General features: G+C 39.9%; 1 protein-coding gene across 1 annotated transcript in view; it reads left to right on the forward strand.

The window, feature by feature from the left end:
• Positions 1 to 25,658, forward strand: part of LOC311072542 (kelch-like protein 29) — a 180,258-nt gene that overhangs the window by 8,210 nt on the left and 146,390 nt on the right. Inside the window, exon 2 of the mRNA XM_084097626.1 lies at positions 5,940 to 6,011. The gene's annotated coding sequence lies outside the window, so the exon portion shown is untranslated. The remainder of the gene's footprint in view (positions 1 to 5,939; positions 6,012 to 25,658) is intronic.

Below are 25,658 nucleotides of genomic sequence, written 5' to 3' on the forward strand. Positions count from 1 at the left end.
AATGTTGTTGCCGATGCCTTAAGCCGTGTGCCTTTGTGAAGGAGAGAGTCAGTCTCAGATTACTTCAGGAGACTTATACCACACTTCTCTCTGAGGTCCAAGGTTTGACGAGTGACTCTGTTCAAGACACCTTTCGCTACTCCAGTGCCCATGATGGGAATCTATGGCAAGGTGATGATCATGTTGGGAGTATGTCTGCTCCTTTGTGTGTTCACACTCAGTCCATTGGGATGGACGATATATCTGCTGTCTTGCAGTCACACAGTGAGTGGGAGATTGGAGCAAGAACCCGTGCTGTTGCCGCTCTGCAACATGTGCCACAGTTTGTCCCTGGTGGTCAGCACCTGGTTGTCACCCTTGGAAAGCATCACATCCACCAGGCCACTACAGCTTGTTTGTATTGACTTTTGGTCAGCGGAGGATGCAAGGAATAATTCGTTCGACGTGCTGGTGGTGACCGACCACTTTACAAGAATGGCCCAAGCATTCCCCTGCAAGGATCAGTCAGCAAAGCAGGTGGCGAGAGTCCTTTGGGACAAGTTCTTCTGTGTATTTGGGTTTCCAGAACGTATCCACAGTGACCAAGGAGCCAGTTTCGAGAGTCAACTGATCAGCGAGCTACTTAGAGTCTCTGGTATTAGGAAATCACACACCACACCATATCACCCTATGGGTAACGGGAGCGTGGAACGTTTTAACAGGACCCTTGGCAATATGATCCGTGCACTTGCTCCAGACACAAAAGCCAATTGGCCAAGACGTCTTCAGACCCTCACATTCATGTACAACAGCTCAGTTCATGAGACAACGGGATATGCACCTTTTTATTTGATGTTTGGACGGACTCCTCGTCTGCCAGTCGATGTCCTCTTCCGTACTGTTCTGAATGATCCAGCTGTGGTTAGCTATGACAAGTATGTGGTATCTCTGACGAAAGATCTACAAGATGCTATGTTGATAGCTCAGGAACATGTCATAAAAGAACAGCACCGTCACACTGAGATCTACAACAAGAGAGTCAAGGGCCCTACCATTGACGTTGGTGACCGTGTATTGGTGGCTAACAAAAAGGAAAGAGGAAGACTGCAGATTGTTGGGAATCCACTGTGTACACTGTAGTAGACAGGAACACCGAAACACACACTTACAGGATATGTGACACAGTCTCTGGACAGGAGAAAGTCGTCCACCGTAATCTGTTGATGTTGGTGAATTTCCTGCCTGTGGAAAACACAAGTGTGATCTCCGACCCAGTCTCATCTTTGTCTTCTGTTCAGCAGTCAAACCCAAGTGACGACTTGGTGTCAATAGTGAGACAAAGTTCTTTGCGTGATAACATGAGTGAGGACTGTGATGATCTGATTTCTAGCCCGGGATTTCAGGGAGCACCGATGGGACGAACACAGAGAGAGAGAGTTGGATCTGATATTGATGTTGGAGCAAGATATTGTTCACACACATCCGTCTATGCAGGCTATCTGCAGGTCAGTGTTTCAGGTTTTTCATGATTAGACTTTGAGTTGAGGTCATACACACGTTTGGTAACATTGGTTATATGGTCCAAGCTTTTCTGATGAGCTTTATGGAGAATTTTTATCTGTTTTTGTTTTGTTTTCTTCTCTTTTCCTAGAGGCTTTAGTACACAGTATAAATGGGTCTTGTGGGGTGTATAAGGCACCCTACTGCCAGTGGTTGGTTGGAGAGTTTGCGCACCTCTTCTTCCACTTCATCCTTATTGGATACCTTTGGGTTGGCTGTCCTGTAATTGGTGACCTTCTGTCTAGTGTTAGAAAGTAGTGTACTTTTTGCCTTTGGAAGTACTGTGTGGTTGCTGCTCAAATTTGGCAAAATTCAGGGGAGGTGGGTGTAACAGAGTTAGAAATGTAAGTTAGTGTTTGGATGTGATTTTCACCGTAATTAAGCAGCTGTATTGAGTTTGGTGTTTTGGAGCCCCCCTTTGGAGAAATGGTGTACTGCAGCTCTGCTGCGTTTTGTCCTTGTGTTGTTGCCGTACCCGATCAGAAGCGGTATGCTTTACATGGGGTAGGTTGACTGTATAAAGCACTTCCCACTTTGTTTTAATGTTGTAACTGTAAAATGTTGTTTAAGTTGAAAACTTCGACATATCACCTGTGTTATATTACTTTACATGTATTGTTAAGATTTGGGTGCAATTCTAGAAACTTAGAGAAAGTTTATTAATGCTTTCATTATGACCACGAGTTCATACACACTGAGTCTTACGTGACTAGCTGTAAACTCCGCTAGCAACTTTCCATGTATTCAGTGTATTTCTTTTATTTTGTATGTGCAGATGCTGTTTTTTGACGCCAGTGCCTGAAGGCATGTTTTGTGTTCTGATTTTCCAAAGGTATGTTGCTCCATATGTTAAATGTGAATTAGTTACAGAATGAGGAAATATTTTCCTGTGTATTTTTCTTAAGTTTATTTTATCCCCGTCTAGGTGCTAAAGGTGTATCCTTCTGTATGAATGTTTCTTTTTGTAATAATTTACAACAGAAGATCAGAAGCGGTATGCTTTACATGGGATGCTGTTTTATGTACGCCAGTGCCTGAAGGCATGTTTTGTGTTCTGATTTTCCAAAGGAATAAATGTGAGAAAAGCCAGTTTTGGTCTCAGTCCCTTCACCGCCTGACCACCGTTACATGTAGGTATACAAACATCTGGTAAAATAACATCTGCTGATTCTGAGAGAGTTAATATTAAACATTTCAATCTGTTATTGGAAACTAAATGTATAGTCAGTAGATGGTTGACTTCTTTCCTGATGTGTTTCATGCTTGTCAAAGTCTTTGAATGGAGTTTTTAAATGATGAGTGACAGTTTGGGCTGTTTGGCATTGAATTGTAGATGCATATAATGCAGTATCATCGATTTGATACTTGAATGATTTAAGAAATAGCCCTATACATTTTTATTTTTACTTGTCAAAGTCTTTGATTGACATCTTTAAATTATGAGTTTCAGGTTGGGCGGTTTGGCATTGAATTATAGATGCATGTGATGAATGTCAGTCATTTTCGGTGTTTTTAAATGTGTTGATCAATGTTGATTTGAAGAAGATGGAGTCTCTCAGCATTTCTGTCTGTTAAATCAAGCTGCTTTCTTTTCTCGCAAGCAATCAAGACAATATTAATTGTGTGTAGCAGTGCTTATCTAATTCATTATGTGGAAATCTATTAGTTGATTTGTCTAGGTGATAAGCTCTGATTTACCTGGTTAGTTAATGTCTGTCAGGTGCTGTGATGATTTATTGATGCTGTAGACACACAGTTCAGTTTAGCAGTGAGTGTTTGACTGAGTTCAGATGGTGATTGACAGACATGTGACCTTTGTGGTCGCCAGGTCGTTCAGGTCAGTTTATGTCCTAGATCATTTAAACATAAAAGTTTAAAAAAAGACATTATGCTCCATTACTAATTGCCTCTTAATGAATTAAAAGCTTGTTCATCTAACTCTGTCAATCATGTCGCTTAACTCCTGATATTTAGAGTCAAAAGTCCAATTACACAGATGAGTTTGGCTTTTATGACAAAACATTGGCAGCATAATGTATTCAAGAGCAAATTTACATATTCCACAATGAGCTTACTTATTTAGACGTTTGTAAAATCACACAGATGGTTAAAATTGCTGCCAGACCATCAGCTCTGTTGCGACTACACACAGGCAGGCAGAAGAATGGGAAGAATTAAATGGAGATCTGTCTTGGAAAGGACATTAATTGATCATGTCTTCATGTTAACACTGGTCTTAAGGTCTTTAGGTCTTAAGGCTTCAGTAAGTGTTGGAGATCTTCAGATCCAGCCCAGATTTCACACCGAAAACAGAACAGAACTTCTGCACATGAATGAGCCACTTCACACTTATCTGAAGCAGTCTGTGTTTGAACTGAGTTCAGATGAGACAAGTGAATCTAACAAAACCATTTGAGAACATGTTTGAGGTATATTTCACAAAAAAAAAAAAAAAAAAAAAAAAATGCAATAAAGCCTATTTGCTTTCCATTATTTTTTATATTACATACAATATAATGTAAGTTTGCTTGTAATTTAATACTTGAAGCTCACTTTAACATTTAAATCGCAAACCGGTTGACATGTAGGCCTATTAAATATTTTGCTATGTACGTCTTACCACATTTTCTTTCAATGTTAAACGGATGCTTTGCACTTGAATTCATGCTTTTCTTCTGTGATCAGTAAACCCCGCCTACTTTGATGTGATTGACCATCTCAATCATTTTGACATTGATGAGCGCTGTTAGACCACTGAGACAGACCAGACTAAAAATGTAACTTTTAAACCATTTTTCATCCTAACAACACACAGTGTAATGGAGTGCAGCAGAGCAGTGCAATAATTTCAAATAATTAGAGGGAACAATTGGTAGTTTCTTATTGCGGGTACTTGTTTATGGTGGTTACGGCCCTGTAGCATATACACACTACACACACTACAGGTTCACCTGTCAACATGGCAGCAACTCGATGCATGTAGACATCAAGATGTGCTGCTAAAGTTCAAACTGAGCAACAGAATGGGGAAGAAAGGTGATTTAAGTGACTTTGAACGTGGCAATGTTGTTGCTGGTGCCAGACGAGCTGGTATGATTATTTCATGCTGATCTACTAGGATTTTCACACACAACCATCGCTATAATTTACAGAGAATAGTCCGAAAAATAGAAAATATCCAGTGAGCGGCAGTTCTGTGGGTGTAAAGGCCTTGTTGATGCCAGAGGTCAGAGAACAATGGCCAAACTGATTTGAGCTGATAGAAAGGTAACAGAAACTCAAATAAGCACTCGTTACAACCAAGGTCTGCAGAAGAGCATCTCTGAACATGTTGAACCTTGAAGCAGATGGGCTACAGCAGCAGAAGACACACCGGTGCCACTCCTGTCAGCTGAGAACAGCAAACTGAGGCCATGATTCACATGGGCTCACCAAAATTGGACATTAGAAGATTGGATCCATCCTGCCTTGTATCAACAATTCAGGCTGCTGGTGGTGGAATGGTGTTGGGGGGATTTTCTGGCACACTTTGGGCCCCTTAGTTCCAATTGAGCAACGTTTAAATGCCACAGCCTACCTGAGTATTAATGATGATTATTGATGACTACTTCCAGCAGGATAACGCACCATGTCACAAAGCTCAAATCTTCTCAAACTGGTTTCTTGAACATGAACATGAGTTCACTATACTCAAATGGCCTCCACAGTCACCAGATCTCAATCCAAAAGAGCACCTTTTGGATGTGGTGGAACGGGAGATTCGCTTCATGGCAGCCGACAAATCTGCAGCAACTGCGTGATGATGTCAATATGGACCAAAATCTCTGAGCAATGTTTCCAGCACCTTGTAGAATCTATGCCACAAAGAATTAAGACAGTTCTAAAGGCAAAAAAGGGTCCAACCCTCTCTGTATTACACCTTGCAAAATATATTAAAGTATACATTTTGTTAGTATTTGTTGTATATAATGCTAAACCTGTTCATATTTTATAATGGTTTTGTTTAATACCTTACGTTTTTTTTTTTTTTTTTTTTTTTGCTTTACAGTAATTTAAATTTTGGGTTTAATGTAGGGGTAATATAAATTTAAATGATTTGTCTTTTGTTTTGTGGTAAATCATAGCGCAAATGTTTCTTTCTGAGATTCACTTGAACATTGTTTATTTCATGAATATTTCATGTGTTTTATTCACTATTATTATTCTGTTTTAATAAAATTTGATGCTGCTTTTCTGCAAATGACTAGAGAGCTGATTTATTGTCGTATAGGTCGTTAAAAACAGGTTCATGGTGACGTGACTTTAAAAACCATGCTTAAGTGTCCCTGTGTCCTCTGAGAAACGCGCTCTAAAATCATCTGATAATTGCTTATGATGGACGTTTCTCATTTCTTTAACAGGTGCTATGTGATTTAGAGGAGAAAGGGGCTCAACTTTCCTATATGATGTGCATCGACCAGAGACACTGTTTGGTGAGTTGTTTTGAAATTCAGCAACTTTGTTCAGCAATCCTGTATCAGTGCTGAAGCAGATTTCGTGTTGAAGATTTCTATGATTATGAATCAAACAGAGGGAGCAGTTGAATTTATTTTCTGCGCAGAGGATGTCCACACAGCTTAAGTTGCATTAAATCGGAATTAGTCATTTATGGTTTTGTGCTCTTTATGAAGATGATGTATGTGTTTCTTTGAGGATGGATTGTGTGTGATGGTATTGAGGCTGAGATCTCACACTGGAATCCCTGCTGTGTGACGATCACTGTGTGACCACTTTTAAGATTGAATGTGTTTTCGTTTTCGGTCAAAATGCCTTTTGTGTATGGGAGTGCTAGGGGCACTACAGTGATAGCATCAAAATCGCTATTTTTAAAACACTAAGGAGGCTCGACACAACATGAAACTGTGCTTGAAGTATCACCAGGGGCTCTACACACTCACTTTATCAGTTAGTGTTTCCGGTGGCTGGAATTTTGTCAGTCAAAAGTAGTCGATCTCCGAATGCAATGTTACATGAGGAGAGTAAAGATGGAAAGCTCTTTACTCTCCTCATGTTACGTTGCATTCGGAGATCGACTACTTTTGACTGACAAAATTCCAGCCACCGGAAACACTAACTGATAAAGTGAGTCATACAAAACCTTTCTTTTTAGTAAACTTTGTGTACACAAACAATGTTCTCAATGATTGAGTTCATGTGTAGAACCCCTGGTGATACTTCAAAAACAGTTTCATGTTGTGTCGAGCCTTCTTAGTGTTTTCCCTTGCCCGGCAGGGATCACTGGTGATCCCGGATTTTTGTTGTTCAAAATTCATTACTCGTAAAAACATCACACTCTTACTTGATCTGGACAAACTCAGCATCATAATGAAGGTTTAAGACTTCAGCTTCGATATTTGACCACTGTTTATGATTTAAGTGGTTTGAAGTGACATTAATTTCTTAATTTATGACAGGAGTACAAAATAATTCATCTGAAACGATCGTTATTTTGAATAGAAATCAAAACTCACAGTACATTCATTCCCGTCTCCTCCGGTTTATTTGTGGTCAAATACATAAAATAAACAGCATCCGCCAGGGTTATTAGTCCAATAGTGCGCATATTTGGAGAAAAACTATTAATTATCACATGTTAGAAAAATATTTTGGTCATACAGAATAAAAATCCTATTAATTTTCCACTGAATTATGCGTTCTGACGAGCTCAAACAGCTAACGGAGCTAGGTGTGTATCTCCTCTTCCTGATTTGCGTCAGATCTGACCTCGAAGCGTTATGATTCGCTGTACAGCTGTCAATCATCTGACTCGCTTCAACGTGACCTCTTCTGCATGACGCGTCCTGTGTTCACTTCCTGATTCTGCACATCCATGATAACAAAGCGAAAGTGACATCTCTTCACCGAAACAAGTAGCTAATAAATGCACGATACGAAGTATTTGTGTTTTGTGGGTGATTTTCGTGCGATTTGGGGTTTTCATATGAATGAATGTTTACAGAATGCATATACTAGGTAATGATAGCCCATAGCTTCATCTAAAATGCTAAATATAACATATTTCAAAATCTTTTTTGGACTTGAAAACATTTTAAACCGCGACCGGAATATGATACAAATACTCGATGGTGTTTTAAAGTGAGCTTTAAATAAAAGTGTAATATTAATAAATTAAATTGTGTCATGTAGCTTGAGGCTACCTGTTGTGCTAATGCACCTGCTGCAGGAGCTTTCTATTCCATACAATCATTTTTTAAAAATAATTCGCATTTAAAAGTTCCAAGAATAGTTTTTTGTTGTTTGTTTTCTAACAAGGCTTAAGTTAATAGGTGGATTATTCGTCTATGGGGGTTACACATTATGTGTCAATGGCTAAGCATTATGCCAGAAGAAAGGCCATAATGGTTGAATTCAAACAAAAGAATAAGGATAAAAGAATAATGAAGATCAAGTATCATACCGGCAGAGGTGTGAAAGTTTGGTCGATTTAAATGAAAAGAACATGAATGGGCCAGTTCTCCTCGCCAGACATTAGTCAGAGACAGTAAATGGGTGTTTAGAGGGCAATAAACTATTTGATGAGAAACTTGTTTGCCTTCTCTGAAAATTCTCCAAATCCTCCCCTGACATGGTCTCACAATAGGCTTCATAAAATGCATAATTTTCGAGATATCATCCTCAGACTTGAAATGAAGCATTGACCACAATTGTGGCTACACTTTAGTTGTGGTTATAAGTTGCTATCCTAAATTCACATAATATTTTTATACATTTAATAAATATATTCTTAATATTTGTTGTTTTTGTTTTTATGTTTGAGCTTATATATCTCAATATTAATAACAGTCTGGTTAATTTTGAGTCTTGAACTGTAAACTCTCAAGGGTTGGCTTTCTAAATATATGTTGGTTATGTGTCTATTCAGAATGACTTATGAGCAGCAACCTTTTTATTTTGGGTATGTCATGTATGCAGCACTTGCCAAAATTGGGGGTGATGAGCAAGGGGTTAAAAATAGCGATTTTGATGCTTTCATTGTAGTGCCCCTAGCATTCCCATTCAGAAGGCATTTTGACCAAAAAAGAAAATACGGTCGATCTTAAAAGTGGCGTTTCCATTCTAATTATGCTTTTACATGAATGTTTGACTCGGGTAGATTTAACAATAAAAGCCTAGGTTGCAATTTGGCGAGAGTTACCCTTTAAGTTGATTGTTGTTTGCATTGAGGCAGTTTGGAAATGACATGTCTGTTGAGTGGGTAATGCATTTGAAAATTACGAAACCAGACTGTAAACCCAACCGATAATGTTAACAAAAACAAATGTTAGATAAAAATGCATTTGCTGAAGCAACCATGCCATTTTACCAGTGCCAGGTAAGCTACCAAACACCTGGTACTACACCAGAAAAGCCAAAGATATGGAGCTGGTTATGTGACGCAAACAAATCATCCACTATGAAAAAGGTGTTTTTTTTTTGTGTGTGTAATATAAGTCTTCATTAATCAATAATCTACCCCTGTAATCATGCAAGTTGTGTGAACAGGCAAATCACTGTGCTAATAACACTCGATTCATATGCTAATTAGAATACGGTCATAGATTAATTAGGTGTTAATGGTGAAATTAATTAATATTGATATCAAGTTTCTATTTCATGTCTTTTCTATTATGAGGGTTCTTCCATCATCTAGTTTTTGAGTGATATGGATTGAAACATTCAATATCGTACCTATTTTTACTTAAAGGTTGTATCAGTGATTTCAGGCCCCCAAAAAAAAAAGATCACATTAATCTAATCTTTCCCAACGATCCGCTAGCTGCCCGCCCCATAAGCAGGCCGTCAAAAAAACGCGTCTCTGTAGGCAGCCTAGGCTCTGAGATCTGCACACAAAAACAGTTGGTTTCACCGCCACTCAAAACCAAAACAAATAGTGTTCCAACCAATCACCGACAGGGGGTGGGTGTTGTGAGGTTTTGTGCATGGCTGCTTGGAGCTGAAGAAGAAGCTGGCTCAAAACCATAGACAGTAAAAGAAATGGACACAGCGACCCCATTGGATTCAACGGAGACAAAGTGAAGCCAATTAGAAACTCTTACTTCCTGGGGGTCCAGCGTACTGCGCAGACTCAAACTGAGCTTGACGCCGTAGATGTGACGTGAGCAAACCGTCTGTCTTCTAGTAGCTGTGCCAAGAGAAATCTGAATCATTCCCTTCCGAGACTTGCAGAGACGGAGAGTGTGAGTAGGAGCTGTCTATGAGCTAGGAGCAGGAGAAACTTTTAGTAGGTGTTCTGATTAATTACTTTGTCATTTTGCCTCCACGTCCTCCCGATTGCCCGCGCGCTTCTCCTCCTGTCCATACGGTAATTTCCTACTGTGCGACAGAGAGTCGCGTGGCTATGACGCAATCGTTAGCCTATTTTTACAAAAATTGCTTCTACGGGGCCATAACGTAAGCTACAAGGTAATGAAGCCTTTTATACATTTTTCGTGTTTCTTTAGAAATAAATAATGGACGAATGGAGTCTTTAAACGCCTCAGATGTGAAGTTATTCGCTGTCAAAGTGACGCCAAAATGAATGGGAGTCAATGGGATGCTAACAGCAGGTGGGGGTCCGCTAGCCAATGGCGGCGCCCGGGGGTACCTTCAAAATAATAGAAATCCATGCCCCCCTGCTCAAAACCTCACAACACCCTCCCCCTGTCGGTGATTGGTTGGAACACTATTTGTTTTGGTTTTGAGTGGTTGGTGAAACCAATTGTTTTTGTGTGCAGATCTCAGAGCCTAGGCTGCCTACAGAGACGCATTTTTTTTGACGGCATGCTTATGGGGCGGGCAGCTAGCAGATCGTTAGGAAAGATTAGATGAATGTGATAAAAAAAAAAAAATTGGGCCTGAAATCACTGATACAACCTTTAAAGCTTAACATTACCTTCAAACATCTCAGTGGTTTTGTTGAGAAATGGGTTTTGACTATCTAATGTCTTAATCAGTATTTTTTGACACTTGCTGTTTCAGTTTTTAAAGAGCTTCCATGTTGATTTAATAAATATCCTGTTTAACCTCCAGTAACCTTGTTCATCTCCTGAGATAGTTTTTGATATGCTAAAATCACACCTGTGTGCAAGCTGTTCTTTTTACATTTGGAAAATATGAATTACTGTGATATGGATGGCCCAGTCCAGCTCCCGTGGAAATCTTTCCTGCGAAGATTCAGGCCTCTAAAAAAGTGAACCTGCAGAGCTTGATTATCTGGTTCTGTTTTTTCATATGAATTCAAACTGAAATCTGAAAGAACATGCCTTAAAGTCGATGCAGGATTATTGTATTTATGAAATGAACAGCATTGCAAGAGGTTACATTTAAAATGCTTTAAAATAATATTTTGGTAGTTGCTCTGCGTTAACCAGCCTACACTGTTAGACATTTCTGTAATTTGTAGTTATTTACTATAAAACACCCAGTACAATACTGTAAATTCTCTTTACAGTAAATTACTGTGATTCCCATTACTAATTTTCTGTGACATCAAACACCACTTACATATTTTTACTGTATTAAAAAAAAAATAAATTGCTGGATGTCATTGGTGACATTCCATCGTTGATTTTTATTTTCCTCATTTTTTATATTTGGATTGACAGGAATTTTAGCCTTGCACTGTGTCGACAATGCCGCAACAGTGTATGTGTATGTGTATTTCATATGGGCTATGTTTTTTAAAAGTGTGTAATTTCTACTTCTTGTATTTCAGGCAACACATTTCTCTTTGTAACAAAGTTGTATGGTGAGCAAAGGTGGCCTACGTTTTGGGGCAGCACCTGGGTTTTGCAGATGCTGTGTTTGGTTGGTTATAATTTTCCCCCATTAATTCTCTGTTGCCTAACAATTCTTTGTGAGAATAAATCCAGAAGATACAACATAAATAAAAAAGTCAATTGACAGGAGAAATGATGAACATGCACTGTCCCAGCATTGGCAGACTGTGCATTTTTAAGTGTTATATATTCAATGTTTAAAATAAAGAATTGTATGTTTTGTAATACTTCTGTCTGTTTGAATTCAATGTCAGTAGTACTTATGTAGGACAAAATTATATAAAAAATGATAAAAATTAAATGAATGAATTACAGTAGTGTACTGATAACCTGTTGTTTTACAGTAATTGCACTGTATTACACAATTCCAGTACCGTGAAGTTACTGTCAAGTCACCCTTATTCATATTGTGCTTTATACAATACAGATTGTTTCAAAGCAATGAATAACAGTTCACTGCAGTGATAACAGGAAAATGATTCAATGATGCAAACTGAGTTTATTTAGGCTGTATAGCAGCTCTAAAAGAAAATGGTGTCATTGTCCAGCTATAGTCAGTTCAGTATTGATTCAGTTAAGTTGTAAAGATCATCAATTATTAAATGAGTTAATTTACATCTATAGTCATAGTACATCTATAAAGCAACTCTGCAAAAAACAGGATGTCTCAGTCCAGTGCAATCAAATCAATAATATTGTTGAATATTAAGTGTCCCCAACTAAGCAAGCCAGAGGAGACAGTGGCAAGGAATCCAAACTTCATTAGGTGACAGAATGGAGAAAAAAACCTTGGGAGAAACCAGGCTCAGTCGGGGGGCCAGTTCTCCTCTGGCGAACAAATGAACATGATGTAATGTGATTATGATTAAGGCTGCATCAGAAATCAGATTGTGGATTGGTTGCATTCAAATATTTAATCCAGTTCTTTTTTGCTTGAAGATTGGATTCATCATGCCAGAATGAAGCTGAAGCTGGTTATAGGTCTGTGTGGAGGACTTGTCTAGTTCTTGTGTTCTTTGCTGAGGATCTGTGCCAATGGCTGTCGTGTCGTGTCGATGAGGCCTTCACAGGGGATAGTCTAGTTCAGGGGTTCCCAAACTTTTTAGCCCGCGACCCCCATGATAAATGCGCTGCTGCTGTCGCACCGCGCCGCACCTCCCCCACCCCAGGGTCCGAAATTAACTTTTTGGCTCACCTGCCACGGGGACTGGTAGAGGAAAAACTCCACCAGCCAAGCATATTTTTTACCGGCCAAAATAATAAACAGCTTTTTTTTTGTCAAATATACATTCATTTCAGTACTATATATATATATATATATATATATATATATATATATATATATATATATATATATATATATATGCCCTCAGTTTCTCTTTACCCTCGGTTTCTCTATCGGGTAGGTGTAGAAGTCAGGCCACTCAGCCGGAGGTAGCGTTAACGTTAATCCTGTCAGATCGTCCATTGACTGAGCGTGTACGGTCATCTGGTTCCGTCTGTTAAAATGAACTTTTGCAAATAACAATCGCGGTCCTGGACAGTGAGTGACCTTGCACATTAAGACAAAATCGGATTTTCTCCAGTCATTGTTAAAAAACAAGCTAACAAAACTTGCAAACTAGCGTTAGTGAAGCGGCCAGAGGGATCTGGAGGATTCTGCCTCCAGCTAAGCTCCGCCCACACAAATACGTCACCATGTTTACCAACTGTAAAAGGGTCTATAAAGCACACCTGAACCAAACAGTGTCAGCTTCTGTGTCTTTAGCATGTGCTCTTTGTGAAATCTGTGTCCCTGGTGTTTTTTTTCTTTAGAAGTTGCTAGGCAGGGGTTTTCACCCATAAAAAAAAGCATTATAATGGTGAGTGAACAACAATTCAGGAAGTGTGTTCATCCCTGCCCACACTACATCACGGGTGGGGATACACATCTACTATGTGTTGTTTGTTTGGGAGTGCAGCATGCTCAGTCAGCCCTCGAGGGGGCAAATGTGAGCATTGTGAGAAACTACCATTGAGAATGCTGCGCTCCCGCCGAGTGCTCTTTGAGGAGGGTGCTTCGGCTCGCATTCCTCATGGCTTGGGTCCCGCTTCTGCAGTGGAAGAGCAGCGACTAAAGTCGTGGGGATTTTAAAATGGATCTGGCAGAGGGGTTAGAGGGCTTTGCCCTTTCTCTGCCTTCACCTGCCAGGTTCAGTGTCTCATCCCAGGGTTTGGAAGCATGCTCTGCGGTTACTTGCGCTCCGGGTGAGGCACCTATACTGCAGCTATCCATTTCTGAGCAACTGGATGTTGTTAGTATCGAAACTGGACAAACTGAAGACTCGCCACTTTAGACTCCTGCACGTAAGGGGCTAGTGGAATAATCACTCGTGCGGTGGCTAAACTTAATATTGACTGGCCCGCAGAGAGACATGAAACAAAGCAGCGAAGCACATTAGATGAATGCTTCCTGCCATCTCGTGCATTACCTCCACGCTGGTGCTTGTCATTTTTTCCCAACCTCCACACCGAGGTGTCGAGGTCGTGTATGAAACCAGTCTCGTACAGTGTTTAGTCCACAAACATCCACATACTCAAACATACATGGGCTCAAACAACACGGTTATCGGGCGATGCCCAGGGCTGAAGAGACGCTTGCGAGCCATCTCTACCCTGAGCCTGCATCGTACCTAAAAGCACCGGCATTACCCACCAAGCCTCGTAAAGTGACATCATCTTTGGTGGGTAAGGCGTATTCGGCAGCAGGCCAGGCCGCGGCGTGTCTGCACACAATGTCCATTCTGCAGGCATACCAGGCTGACCTGCTAAAAGACATGAGAGTGAGGAGGTCAGCGCTGACGTAGTTTGAGAACTGCGTCAGGCAGCAGTTTTGTCTCTCCGTGCCACGGAGACAGCCAAGTCAGTTGGTCGTTCTATGGCAGCTCTAGTGGCCACGGAGAGGCATCTGTGGCTGAACCTCGCAGGTATCAAGGAGAAAGAGAAAAGCTTCCTTCTGAATGCCCCGCTTTCCCCTTCTGGCCACTTCGGTGATGCTGTCAACTCAGTCACTGAGAGGTTTCAGGAAGCAAGGAAGCAGATGTCGGCATTCCAGAAATGTCTGCCTCACTGATCTCATATCTCTGGGGCTGCTGGGTGGAAGCAGCCCCAGCCGTCCGCCACCTCGTCACATTGGGCGCAGCAAAAATAGAGCGTTGCATCTCGCGCTCCCCCACACGCTCTCTGGTGAAGTCTTCAAAGGGCAAAACAGATCTGAGGACTGTTATTGTTGTTAAGAAGGCTTTGTCTAAAAAGAAGTCCTGATGCCATCAGCGCCAGACTTCTGAGGGTACACCCCTCCAGGGAAAGACGGATCCAACCTCATTATACGGTACCCGTCACCCCTCAGTGATCTCAGGGGGACATTCTGCCAACCCCGCCTTCATGCCGGAGCACAGAGGTTCCGAGCGAGCATTTGCCTGAGGGTCGCTCGCTCCCTTCGAGGAGGGTTCTAGAGCAGTCAAACCAGTTGTTCCCTGCTGGGGCGCCGCTTCAGGGTGTTGTGTTTACTGTTTCGAAATACAACAGAGGCCAGTCTCAAGAGACTGGTACCCTTAGTAGGTTTTCTGCCTGAGTGGAAAATTCTACCAAAAATATCTCGCAGGGTCCTGGCGACAATCGAAAAAAGCTATACAATTCAGTTCAGGTCTCACCCTCCACGGTTCAGCGGGACCGCCCATAGTGGTGGGCCCCGAGCAGGCTCTGATTATGGAACAAGAACTAAAAGCTCTTCTGCAAAAGGAGGCTTTAGAACGGGTTCCTCCTTCCAGCAGGGAGTCCGGGTTTTACAGGCGGTACTTCATTGTTCCAAAGAAGGATGGGGGGTTACATCTGATTTTTAGATATGCGCCAACTGAATCGCTCTGTAGGGAAGCTCAAGTTCAAAATGCTTACTCTGAAACAAATCGTGTCACAAATCAGATCCGAGGACTGGTTTATCACGATAGACGTCAAGGACGCATACTTCCATGGCTCCATCCTTCCACAACACAGAAAGTTTCTGAGGTTCACTTTCGGGGGTGAAGCATACTGATATCGAGTTCTTCCTTTCGTCCTAGCTTTGTCACCCCGCACTTCCACGAAGTGTGTGGACTCCAAGTCTCCGCTACGACTCCAAGTCATCTGCATACTGAATTATATAGACGATTGGTTGATTCTAGCTCAGTCGGAGCATCTGGCGGTTTGACATCGAGATCGTTCTCGCCCACATGAGAAAGTTGGGGTTGAGGTTGAATGCAAAGAAGAATTTGCTTTCTCTTTCTCAGAGGACCACTTTTCTGGGCTTGGTTTGGGATTCGACAATGATGCCGGTACACCTGTGTCCTGCTTGTATCGCTTCGATTCTCTCAGCCATCAATGAAATAAAGCTAGGCCAGTCACTCACTGTCAAGCAGTTTCAGAGACTGATGGCAGCTGCATCCAACTTGATACCTTTTGGCCTGCTGTACATGAGACCTTTGCAATGGTGACTCCAAACCAAGGGATTTTCCCCAAGAGGAAATCCGCTCTGCATGATCAAGGTCACGTGGCGATGCCTATGTGCCTTAGTGATGTGGAAAAAAACCTTGGTTCCTTTCCCAAGGACCTGTGTTGGGAGCTCCTTTGTCATTGCGTCACACTAATGACGGATGCATCCCTCACGAGTTAGAGTGGGGGATCATGAGTGGTCGCTCGGCTCGAGGTCTGTGGCACAGAAACTGCTTGGAAATGCTGGCCATGTTTCAGCCCCTGAAACACTTCCTCCCAGACCTGAGAGGCCATCATGTGCTTGTTTGATCTGACAACACATCAGTGGTATCTTACATAAACCATTAGGGGGATCTGCGGTCTCGCCCCTTATGGCTCACCAGATCCTCCTGTGGGCCCAAGGGAAACTGCTCTTGCTGAGGATAGTATACATCCCCGGGTATTTAAATCACTATGGTACAGGCCTGGCCGAGGCTATGTCTGTACACTTTTCCCCCGATTGCTCTGCTCTCGGGAGTTCTGGAGAGAGTTTGCCGGGACGGGGTCTGTCCTTCTGCAGGCCTTCTGTCCTCCTCACTTTCTAGGAGTAACTAAAGGAGAAACTAAATCTGCTCTGCCCAGTTTGGGGCTTAGATGCTTATGTCCACAGTGCTGCCATGTGGAGGAAATCTGAACAGTTGTTCATTTGCTTTGGGGTCACCCAGAAAGGGGTGCCCGGCATCTAAGCTGAGGAGTCGGCTGATCAGCCCTCAACTTTGGCTGTACGGCTCTCTCGACTAGGAGTATGGCTGGCTCTAAAGCATTATTGTCAGGAGTTTCCCTCCAAGATGTTTGTGATGCGGCGGTGTGGTCCTGTGACCTTGACCTCGGCTCCACTCCAGGGACGCGGGTACTTTTATCTTAGTGTGCGCATAGATTTCACATGGACAGACACTTGCTCATATGTCGGCGTGTGTATAGCGCTCCCACAGCGTTTCAACGCAGCACGAGTTCACTTGAAATGGAACGTCTTGGTTACGTATGTAATCTTAGTTCCCTGAAGAGGGAACGAGACGCTGCTTCACCCTGCCATACTCCTGGCATGCCCATGATCGACTTGCTTCAGCCTATCAGAAGCTGACACTGTTTGGTTCAGATGTGCTTTATAGTTTCCTGGTCGGTGACGTCACCCACCTTTGACATTCCATCACACCACTGGACTGATTTCATACGTGCTTCACATCGCAATCACGCAGGGGCGTTCCCTCAGCGTTTCAACGCAGCGTCTCGTTCCCTCTTCAGGGAACTAAGAATGCATAACCGAGACGTTATCTGGTCTCCCAAACTGGACTGTTTTGCTGGCTTAAGATAGGGTTTTGGGAGACTTGTCAGACTTCCAAGCTGGAAGACCAGCTAAACATTAGCTTGACCTGGCTGGGAGACCAGCATAAACACCTTAGACTGGTTTATTAATAGTTTTTTTTTTTTTTTTTTGACATCTTTGAGAACTAAGTTTTCTTAGTTCCTAAAGAACTGGTTTTCTCCCAGAAAAGAAACATAGTGAGGCTTAGGGTTGTGCCGATAGACAATAGTATCGTGTATCGACGATAGTCAGAGATATCGCTGCTGGCAGCCTTTGACGATATCAATACGATAATTAGCTTGTTTTCCCATTAATGTATTAAATTATTATTATTATTATTATGAAGCTAGTATTGTTATTAAATTAATTAGGAACTACAATTAATTTGCCTTGCCTAAATTCATAACGACATCACCACATAACCACACTTGCGACATCACCGACGCGCGTATGAGATCCATTCACAAATTGTCAAGAGTGCTTGTTTTAACAGACGCATCATTCTTATACAGAGCCAAGATGAAGACGGCATCGTTGTTCGTCAGTATTTTGTTTCCATAGCACATTAACAAAACATTTAATGACACTAATAACACTAAAAACAATACAATTACAAAATATTAATGATAATAATAATATCACTAAAATTATATAGGCCTAATAACAGTCTTTAGTTCACGAACGCAGCACAACTCTGCCATCTGTGAAAATCAAAAGCAACTTCAAACACTTGTTTAACAAGTAATATTCTTCTAATTGTTTTACTGTCTATAATGTAAGTCCACAAGAGAAATATTAAGCCAGTAAATTAAGTTGCTATACCGTTATATCCACCGTCGTCTCAGAGAGAACGCGCCGTTAATGCAGTGAAAGCTCAGTCCGTTTCTGCTTTCACTTTCAGGGAATGAGCGCGTTTACATGCACGTTATTAACTTGATTATGCTGAATAAACTGACAATGCATGTCATGTAAACACATTAACCCGTTTTCCTTTATCGGAGTCAAGTCATAAGTTTAAGTATAAACCGATCGACTTTTAGATTTTTGCCTTTGATTTCTCCCGGCATTTAAAACACATTAACCCGCATTCTTTGGGCTTATTGAAGTGCGATATGTGAAGTGAATCCAGACAGAGAGAGCACTGGTAGGAGGACATGTATCACAAACTCCGACACTTTCTTGACCTAACCTTATTAACCTTATTAAAACGTGTTCCCATCTCGTGCAGAAGTACAGTCAAAATGCTGCATCTGTAACGGCATGAGAGGATAATGTGTGTCCGTAAATTTCCCGCTGACATGTTGAAATACTCTTGAGTCAGATACAAGAATGATTATAGGATCTTTTTTACCTCACTATACGGGAAATAACCTGATTTAGCCTATTAATAAACACTCCACCTTTGCTAGCAAAATAGAAAACAATTCTCATATATAAAACGAACTAAAAAAACAAGCAAATTAACGAGTAAATAAGCAAGTTAATAATCAAATAAGTAAGCCCCACCCCCCTCACGATAATATCGTGTATCGCCGATCTCACAGGCTGACGATAGGACGATATGAAAATGGAGCATATCGCCCAACACTAGTGAGACTACATCGTCCCAAAGAGTTTATAGATGAGTGTCTATGCGTTCTAGGTCAGAATCTTGGACGCTTGTCTGTTATAGTGTGTGTAATCAGTGTGCATAAAAGAACATATTTGCACCCTGTTCACTTTAAGGAGCTGCCGGCTAAAGGTTAATTGCTTTTGCTAATGTTATCGAGGCACCCTTCTAGAACTGGGTCATGTGCGCTCCTTACAAGATGGCCTTTGTGAAAGGAATCATTTCTAACTTTATTCCTCAGAAGATTGAATAGAAAGTATCTTACTGAAGGTGCTGGTTTCTGTAGATTCACTATCTTTAAAGGAACAGTTTATGCAAATATAAAAAAAAAAAGTAATAATTTACTCACTCTCATGTTTTGGGATTTTTTTGTTTCTGTCTTCATTCTGAAGACCGAGCCGGTTCTCGTTTCCATCCACAACTGAAACTAAGTAAAACTCAGAAATATGCCAAAAAGTTGCAGAAGTATCATAAATTTGAGTAAACAAAGCTATCATATGAAATGTTCTGTACAAGTCATGGACCACTTTTATAGTGCTTTTGCATCCTTTTTTGTAGTTTGAAAGTTTTCCGAAATATTTTCTTTTGTGTCCACATATGAAAAAAGTCTCTACAGGTTTGGAACAATATGAGGGTGAGTAAATGATTATTATTATTTTAGATTGATCGATTCCCATTATTTAAAGCCAAATCTTGCAGTATTTTGTTTATGGCATTGCATTGAACAGACCAGCATCTTGAACTCATTTATAGGTTGCTGACAGCGTCTGGACTTTAGTGTGCATGGCTGCAGCGTTGAGTTAAATAGGCCAGTTGTGAATGAAAATCGATGGTGGCGGTTTTGCTTTTGTTTACTCATCTGAAAACGAAGGACTTAAGTTGGCTTACAGACCTAATTTACTTACAGATCTTGTGCAGCATGCGGATTAATTTAATTTGTCTGAATATTCGGCCACAACAGAGACCAGGCCACACCAGACACATCTAGTAATTGAAATAAACAAATGTAGTGGTCCATTGATATTCTTCTATTGTTGCATATGCGTAACAAAGCCAACTTATAACCTTTGCAAAGGCATGATGCATGTGAGGTGGAAATAAAATAAGTGAATAAACCAGTAGAAAGTATTTTTCTCGCCTGGTGCATCATGTGGATTTTTCAGAAATGCATGTTTTTTTTTTTTTTCACCCATCAAAAACATGATTCACATTTGTTAGTGAGTCAACTTACTGTACTGAGAACAGTTCTAGAATTGTTTGTTTGCTGTTAGGGATTTAGTTAAAGGGTTATATAACCCAAAAATGAAAATGATTTAATCAATTACTCATGTCGTCACCCTCATGTCGAGACTTTTTTTTTCATCTTCGGAATGTGTGTGATTTCTATCCCTCCATTGACAGCTATGCAACTACCACTTTGACAACTACCACCGTAAAATTAATCCATATGAATTGGAGCAGTTTATTTCACATTTTCTGAAGAGACACGATCTCTTTATATGATAAACAGATTGTATATAGGCTTTTATTCACATATAAACATTTATCAAAACATAACAGTTATGATAAACGGAAGCTCAAGCATGTTCGCTTGAGAACCAATGAGGTTCATTTTCGTGTGTTCATTCAGTCATGCATTTAGTTGCATTTGTTATTCCATCACCAATGGTGAAAAATGTATTAATTAATTAATCAATAAATAATTTCTTTGCATTGTTTCATAGTGTTGCCTTCAACATATCTAAAATGACTCTCAGAAAAAAAAAAAAATAGTTTTTTTATTTTAGTATGAGGTTCCAAGTGAATCAAAGTTAGAATTTTGCTGCTAATATTGATTTTTTGTTTTGTTTTTTTGTTGTTGTTGATATTTCAAAATATAATTATTTTATGTTAACAGAGGCATATCTAAGTTGAGTGTCTGATGCAGTTGCTTGTGTTTATTTCACGAAGCACATCTGTGCTGATGGTCACCCATCTGGACGAGTGCACGAGTCGTGCATATGCGTGTCTGCCACGTCTGAATCATTGCTCTGCATCCATGGACATTTCTCCATAACGTTCATGCGGTGTTGGGAACATTACTTTAGTAAACTGTGAATAGAGTCGTAGCTAAAGAGCGCTGTATTTCATGTCATATTTCGCACCAGGATAAGATTGTTTAATTAAGTGCAAGTTTATTCTTTGGACCAGAAAAGCATTCTTGTTCAGTAGTATGTGCTAGTTGTCGGTGGTGAAAGGGTTACCTCTGTGAGCGTTAAGTGCCCCGTCAATGAACTGGGCTCATAACCTCTCGCTGCTCTGCACTCTGTCTGACCTCTGCGCGAGTCGAGACCGCTAACCATGCATGAAGCAACATGAATTCCTAATGAAATATTTAAAACGGTTTGGGAAATCTTCTGGCTAAGTGCTTGAAAGTGTTCTTGCTCTGTCTCTCTCCTTCTGACACTGTGGAACTAGAGATTGTTTTTACTTTAAATAAAAAGCTGGGTGTATAACACAATCTATTTTCCGGCTTGTTGACAAGATTCTATGTATAACTCTATAAATTTGACGACTTAAAGCAGGGATTCTCAAACTAAAAAAAAAAAAAAAAAAAAAAAAAGTCATCTGAACCTCTTTGACCTATTTGCTTGAAGTCCACCTGGAATTTCAAGTTATAATATTTCAATAATTAACAACACCTTTTATATCAGTTAATGGCAAAATTACATACATGTATACAAATAGAACATTTCAATTTTTATTTCCTTTCGATTGTTTTTTTTTTTTTTTTTTTTTTTAAAGTATGTTTATTTAATTTTAATTTAACTTTTTTATGATTTAATTCATTATTAGCTCTCCAAAACCCCAGTTTGGAAACCCTGATTTAGAGGAACCTTAATTTCAAGCACAATAAAATGTTTCATGCAAGAGGTAAATTACAGTAAGTCTAGTTAAAGAAAATCAAGGAATTATCATAAAACTAGTCTATGACATGATCTTAATGGCCAGATAAAAAATTATGCATTAAAATCATCACAGTGTTTTATACACAATTTTATATCGCCAGCAAAAGCATCTGTAATGTTTCATGATTTTCAATATATCGCCTAGCCCTTGTAAGCACATGTAATAAAAGCCTGTTTTGAAAGTGTAATTAAAATTAAGCAATTTGTGTAATGTATTAATAGTAGAATGTAAATAGATAGCATTTTTGAAACTCATCTCCATAAATTCAAATGAGTCCATCTCCAATATTAGATGATGAATATTTTCAGTAACATTTATTCTTTGACTAGACTATTATAAAGTTAGCTTATATTAAATTTACACGTGAATGAGATGTTCGATGCAGTTAGATGAGTGCCGGTGATGCAGTAAAGGTGTGTTAAGGGTGGTTAGACAGGAATGCAGTGAGACATGTCCGTCCTGTCGTCTCTCGTTACCACCCGTGTGGTTAAACGCCTGTGGCAGGGCAGCTGGAAGGCTGGCATCATTTCAATAGATCTTCCAGCAGATGAGGTTTGAATAGACGTGTGTGTGTGTGTGTGTGTGTGTGTGGTCATATAAATATCTCAAACATCACTACATCCTACAACCTGACAGTACTTTGATCGCAAGATATTTTGGCATCATTTTCAGTCTTAAACTAGTGTATTGAGTGCATAACTTATCTTGATTGTGTGCTTAAAACGTCTGCCTTCTGCGTTCAGTTCTAGTGAAGCATTCCTGCATTTTTCAGCGCATTAAAAACCACAGCAAGCTAATGTGAGACTGTGATGTGACGTTACTCTGTGCAGACCGGCTGTATGTAATCAAATAAGACTTAAAGGTAGGGTAGGCAAGTTTGGAGAGGCTAGCAGTAGAAAGCTAGCTTTGAAAGCAAGAGATCCCACCCTCTCTTCAGAGTGTCTTCAAAGCCAATCCTTATTCAAAACACATGAACGCGTACAACAGAGTCTGCAAAGCATCACAAGACGATAGACGGTGTTAAATTACCTCATGTCTCAAAGCACAAAACATTGACAATATAATGAACAACTTACAGAGCTCTTACTTGTACCTGCTGCAGATTCATTTCAGCATTGATAGTATTGTCATAAGCACTATTCGGACAGGACTAGTTTTCCAAACAACGTTTGAGAATTCTTTTCACTCAGTTTCGGTGTCTGATCTGTGTTGAGCGTTACCTGGCAGTGGTTCATCCTCTAAACATTCTTAGTTGGAGCTCCTCGTTGCCTCGATTGCTCCTGTCTGCCTGTCTGCCTCGTTTGCTGCTGCTGCTGTTGCGTTGGTTTGCGTCTGAAAGCTTTGTATATCTTTCTGTTTTGAATCATTATTTACTATCATTCCTTGTTGTTCATACTGCTAAATATAGCTTACCCGACATCGCTAGCTTCAATCTAAATCGTTATTGCTAGCACAACACGCTAGTATTTCGCTAGCCTGTTTGCGTGCCATTCGTGCACTTTTTTTTCTTTTTTTTTTTTTCTCTCGCACCTTTTACGAGTTCATCAAACAACTTTCATTACGTAATCACGTTGGAAAAGTCACGCTGGATGTAGGCGGAAGTACCGCCCCACTGTTTACAAAGCGAACGTGCGAAGACTAATACAAACTCCCTTTAACAAAAAAGGTAAAATAATGATGTCGGACGATTTAGAAAATTGGAGGAGAAAATGAGATGGAATTTTTCATTATCTTTGTAAACAATGGGGTGGTACTTCCGCCTACGTCCAGCGTGACCTTTCCAACATGATTACGTAATGCCTGGCGCGTCGCAGACCAGCACAAGACGAACAATTGTGGTTAAAAATATATACATTTTTATTTATTTTTTGGAATGACGGATCGTTTCGCTAGATAAGACCCTATTCCTCAGCTGGGATCATGCAGAACCCTTTGAAGCACTTCAAAGCCCTTTGAAACTGCATTGATTTGGACTTCAACAATTTGGTTACCGTTGAAGTCCGTTGTGTGGAGAAAAATCCTGAAATGTTTTCCGACCTCCAACCAGATGGAACTGGATAAATATTCTGAATGTTCTGATCCAATCTGACTTCTGACCTGTAATGCTGCCTGGATCATAATCATACACTGTTCGCTCGTTGGCCAGAGGAGAACTGGCCCCCGACTGAGCCTGGGTTCTCCTATGGTTTTTTTCTCCATTCTGTCACCTGATGGAGTTTTGGTTTGGCCTTGGCTTTTGGCTTGCTTAGTTGGGGACATTTAATATTCAACAATATAATTGATCTGCCTTACTTAAGGTGGACGATGATGTAATTTTCTTCTAGAAACAAACTTTGTTGTATTATTTTCATGTTATTACTGTGAAGCTGCTTTGATACAATATGTATTGTAAAAAGCGCTATATAAATAAAGGTGACTTGACTCCATATCTGTGATTTCATAAATCGATTTAGACGGGACTAACATCTCTGTGTTTAATACAGAGGTGAGAGTGTTTGTTTTCTAGACGTGGGCATTAAAGAAGGTCATGTGCTGTGTTTGCGTCGATCACAGATGACGTCTTTTAATTTATTATTTGGCGATATAATTATATTTATTATAATAATAATTATAATATAATTTATTATAAAGACACTATTTAAGTAAACTACGAGTTTATAGCAGTGGCTGTTTATAATAAACTTGCATAAATTAACAGAAAAATCTAGACAAGACTTTTCTGACAGTGATTATAAAATGGGCAGTCTTTCGCAGTTTCCGCAATTTGGCTCTATTTATTAATTTTATAATGGTTTTTTTTTTTTTTGGATACCATCCATATTGAAACGAAATTAAAGCATGCGGACGATTAGTGCACAAGCGGTAGCTCAAGTTGGTCCAAAAACACACGAGGAGAAGCGTCAGGATATTTCAACATCAGCAATCTCAGACATTTGCTTTTGGACGGGAGTAGATTTCTCAGGACCATTGATTTTGCTGAAAAACAGTAGGTAATTTGCACTGGAATTTTTACTGAGGTTGTGTGAGAAAAACACTGACATGGCAGATTCGGATGGGATTAAAATCACAAAGTACATCTGTGAAACATGAATTTCTCTAACGCCCCCCTGGAAAACTAGTCCAGCACGAATAGGACTATAAAAACACAGAATTTCAAATCTTAAAAATCTGGGAAAAAAGGTGATAATACATTTGATTACTGCCCTGAAGAATTTTCATAACAGATTATCAAGCATCTGTGACTGTTGTATATGAGTTTCTCGGTTGTCAAAGTGACGAAACTGTATCTCCACATCATAAAGCCACTGTGGTTGAGAAAAACTTAAATGTGCTGATCATGCTGGGAAATCAATTTTTTTTTTAATTTTTTTTTACTTTTCTGCTACGGATAAACCAGAACTCCTGCACAACTCAGTCTTTTAGATACTCAAAGAAGAAACATACTAAGAACCAAGAGTATGTGAACTTTGTAAACTTCTTCTAAAAAATCATGAAATTTTAGTATTTATTTTGTCATCTAGAATACATGTAAATATCTGCTATGCAGCTTCTTCATGACAGTAAAAAAATTACATTTATGATTAACAGCCTAAATCATCTTAAGATGATTTAGATAGCTTATTTTAGAAGCATTTTATGCTGGTCAGACTGGGAGACCAGCCTAAACCAGCTGAGACCAGCCTAAACCAGCTAAGACCAGCAAACCTGTTTTCATAAAAATATTAAACAGCACAACTGTTTTCAACATTGATAATAAAAATAAATGTTTCTTGAGCAGCAAATTAGAATGATTTCTGAAGGATCATGTGACTGAAGACTGGAGTAATGATGCTGAAAATTCAGCTTTGCCATCACAGGAATAAATTACATTTTAAAATATATTCAAATCAAAAAC

The sequence above is a fragment of the Abramis brama genome, assembly GCF_963993115.1.
Source record: "Abramis brama genome assembly, chromosome: 21".
Lineage (NCBI taxonomy): Eukaryota > Metazoa > Chordata > Actinopteri > Cypriniformes > Leuciscidae > Abramis > Abramis brama.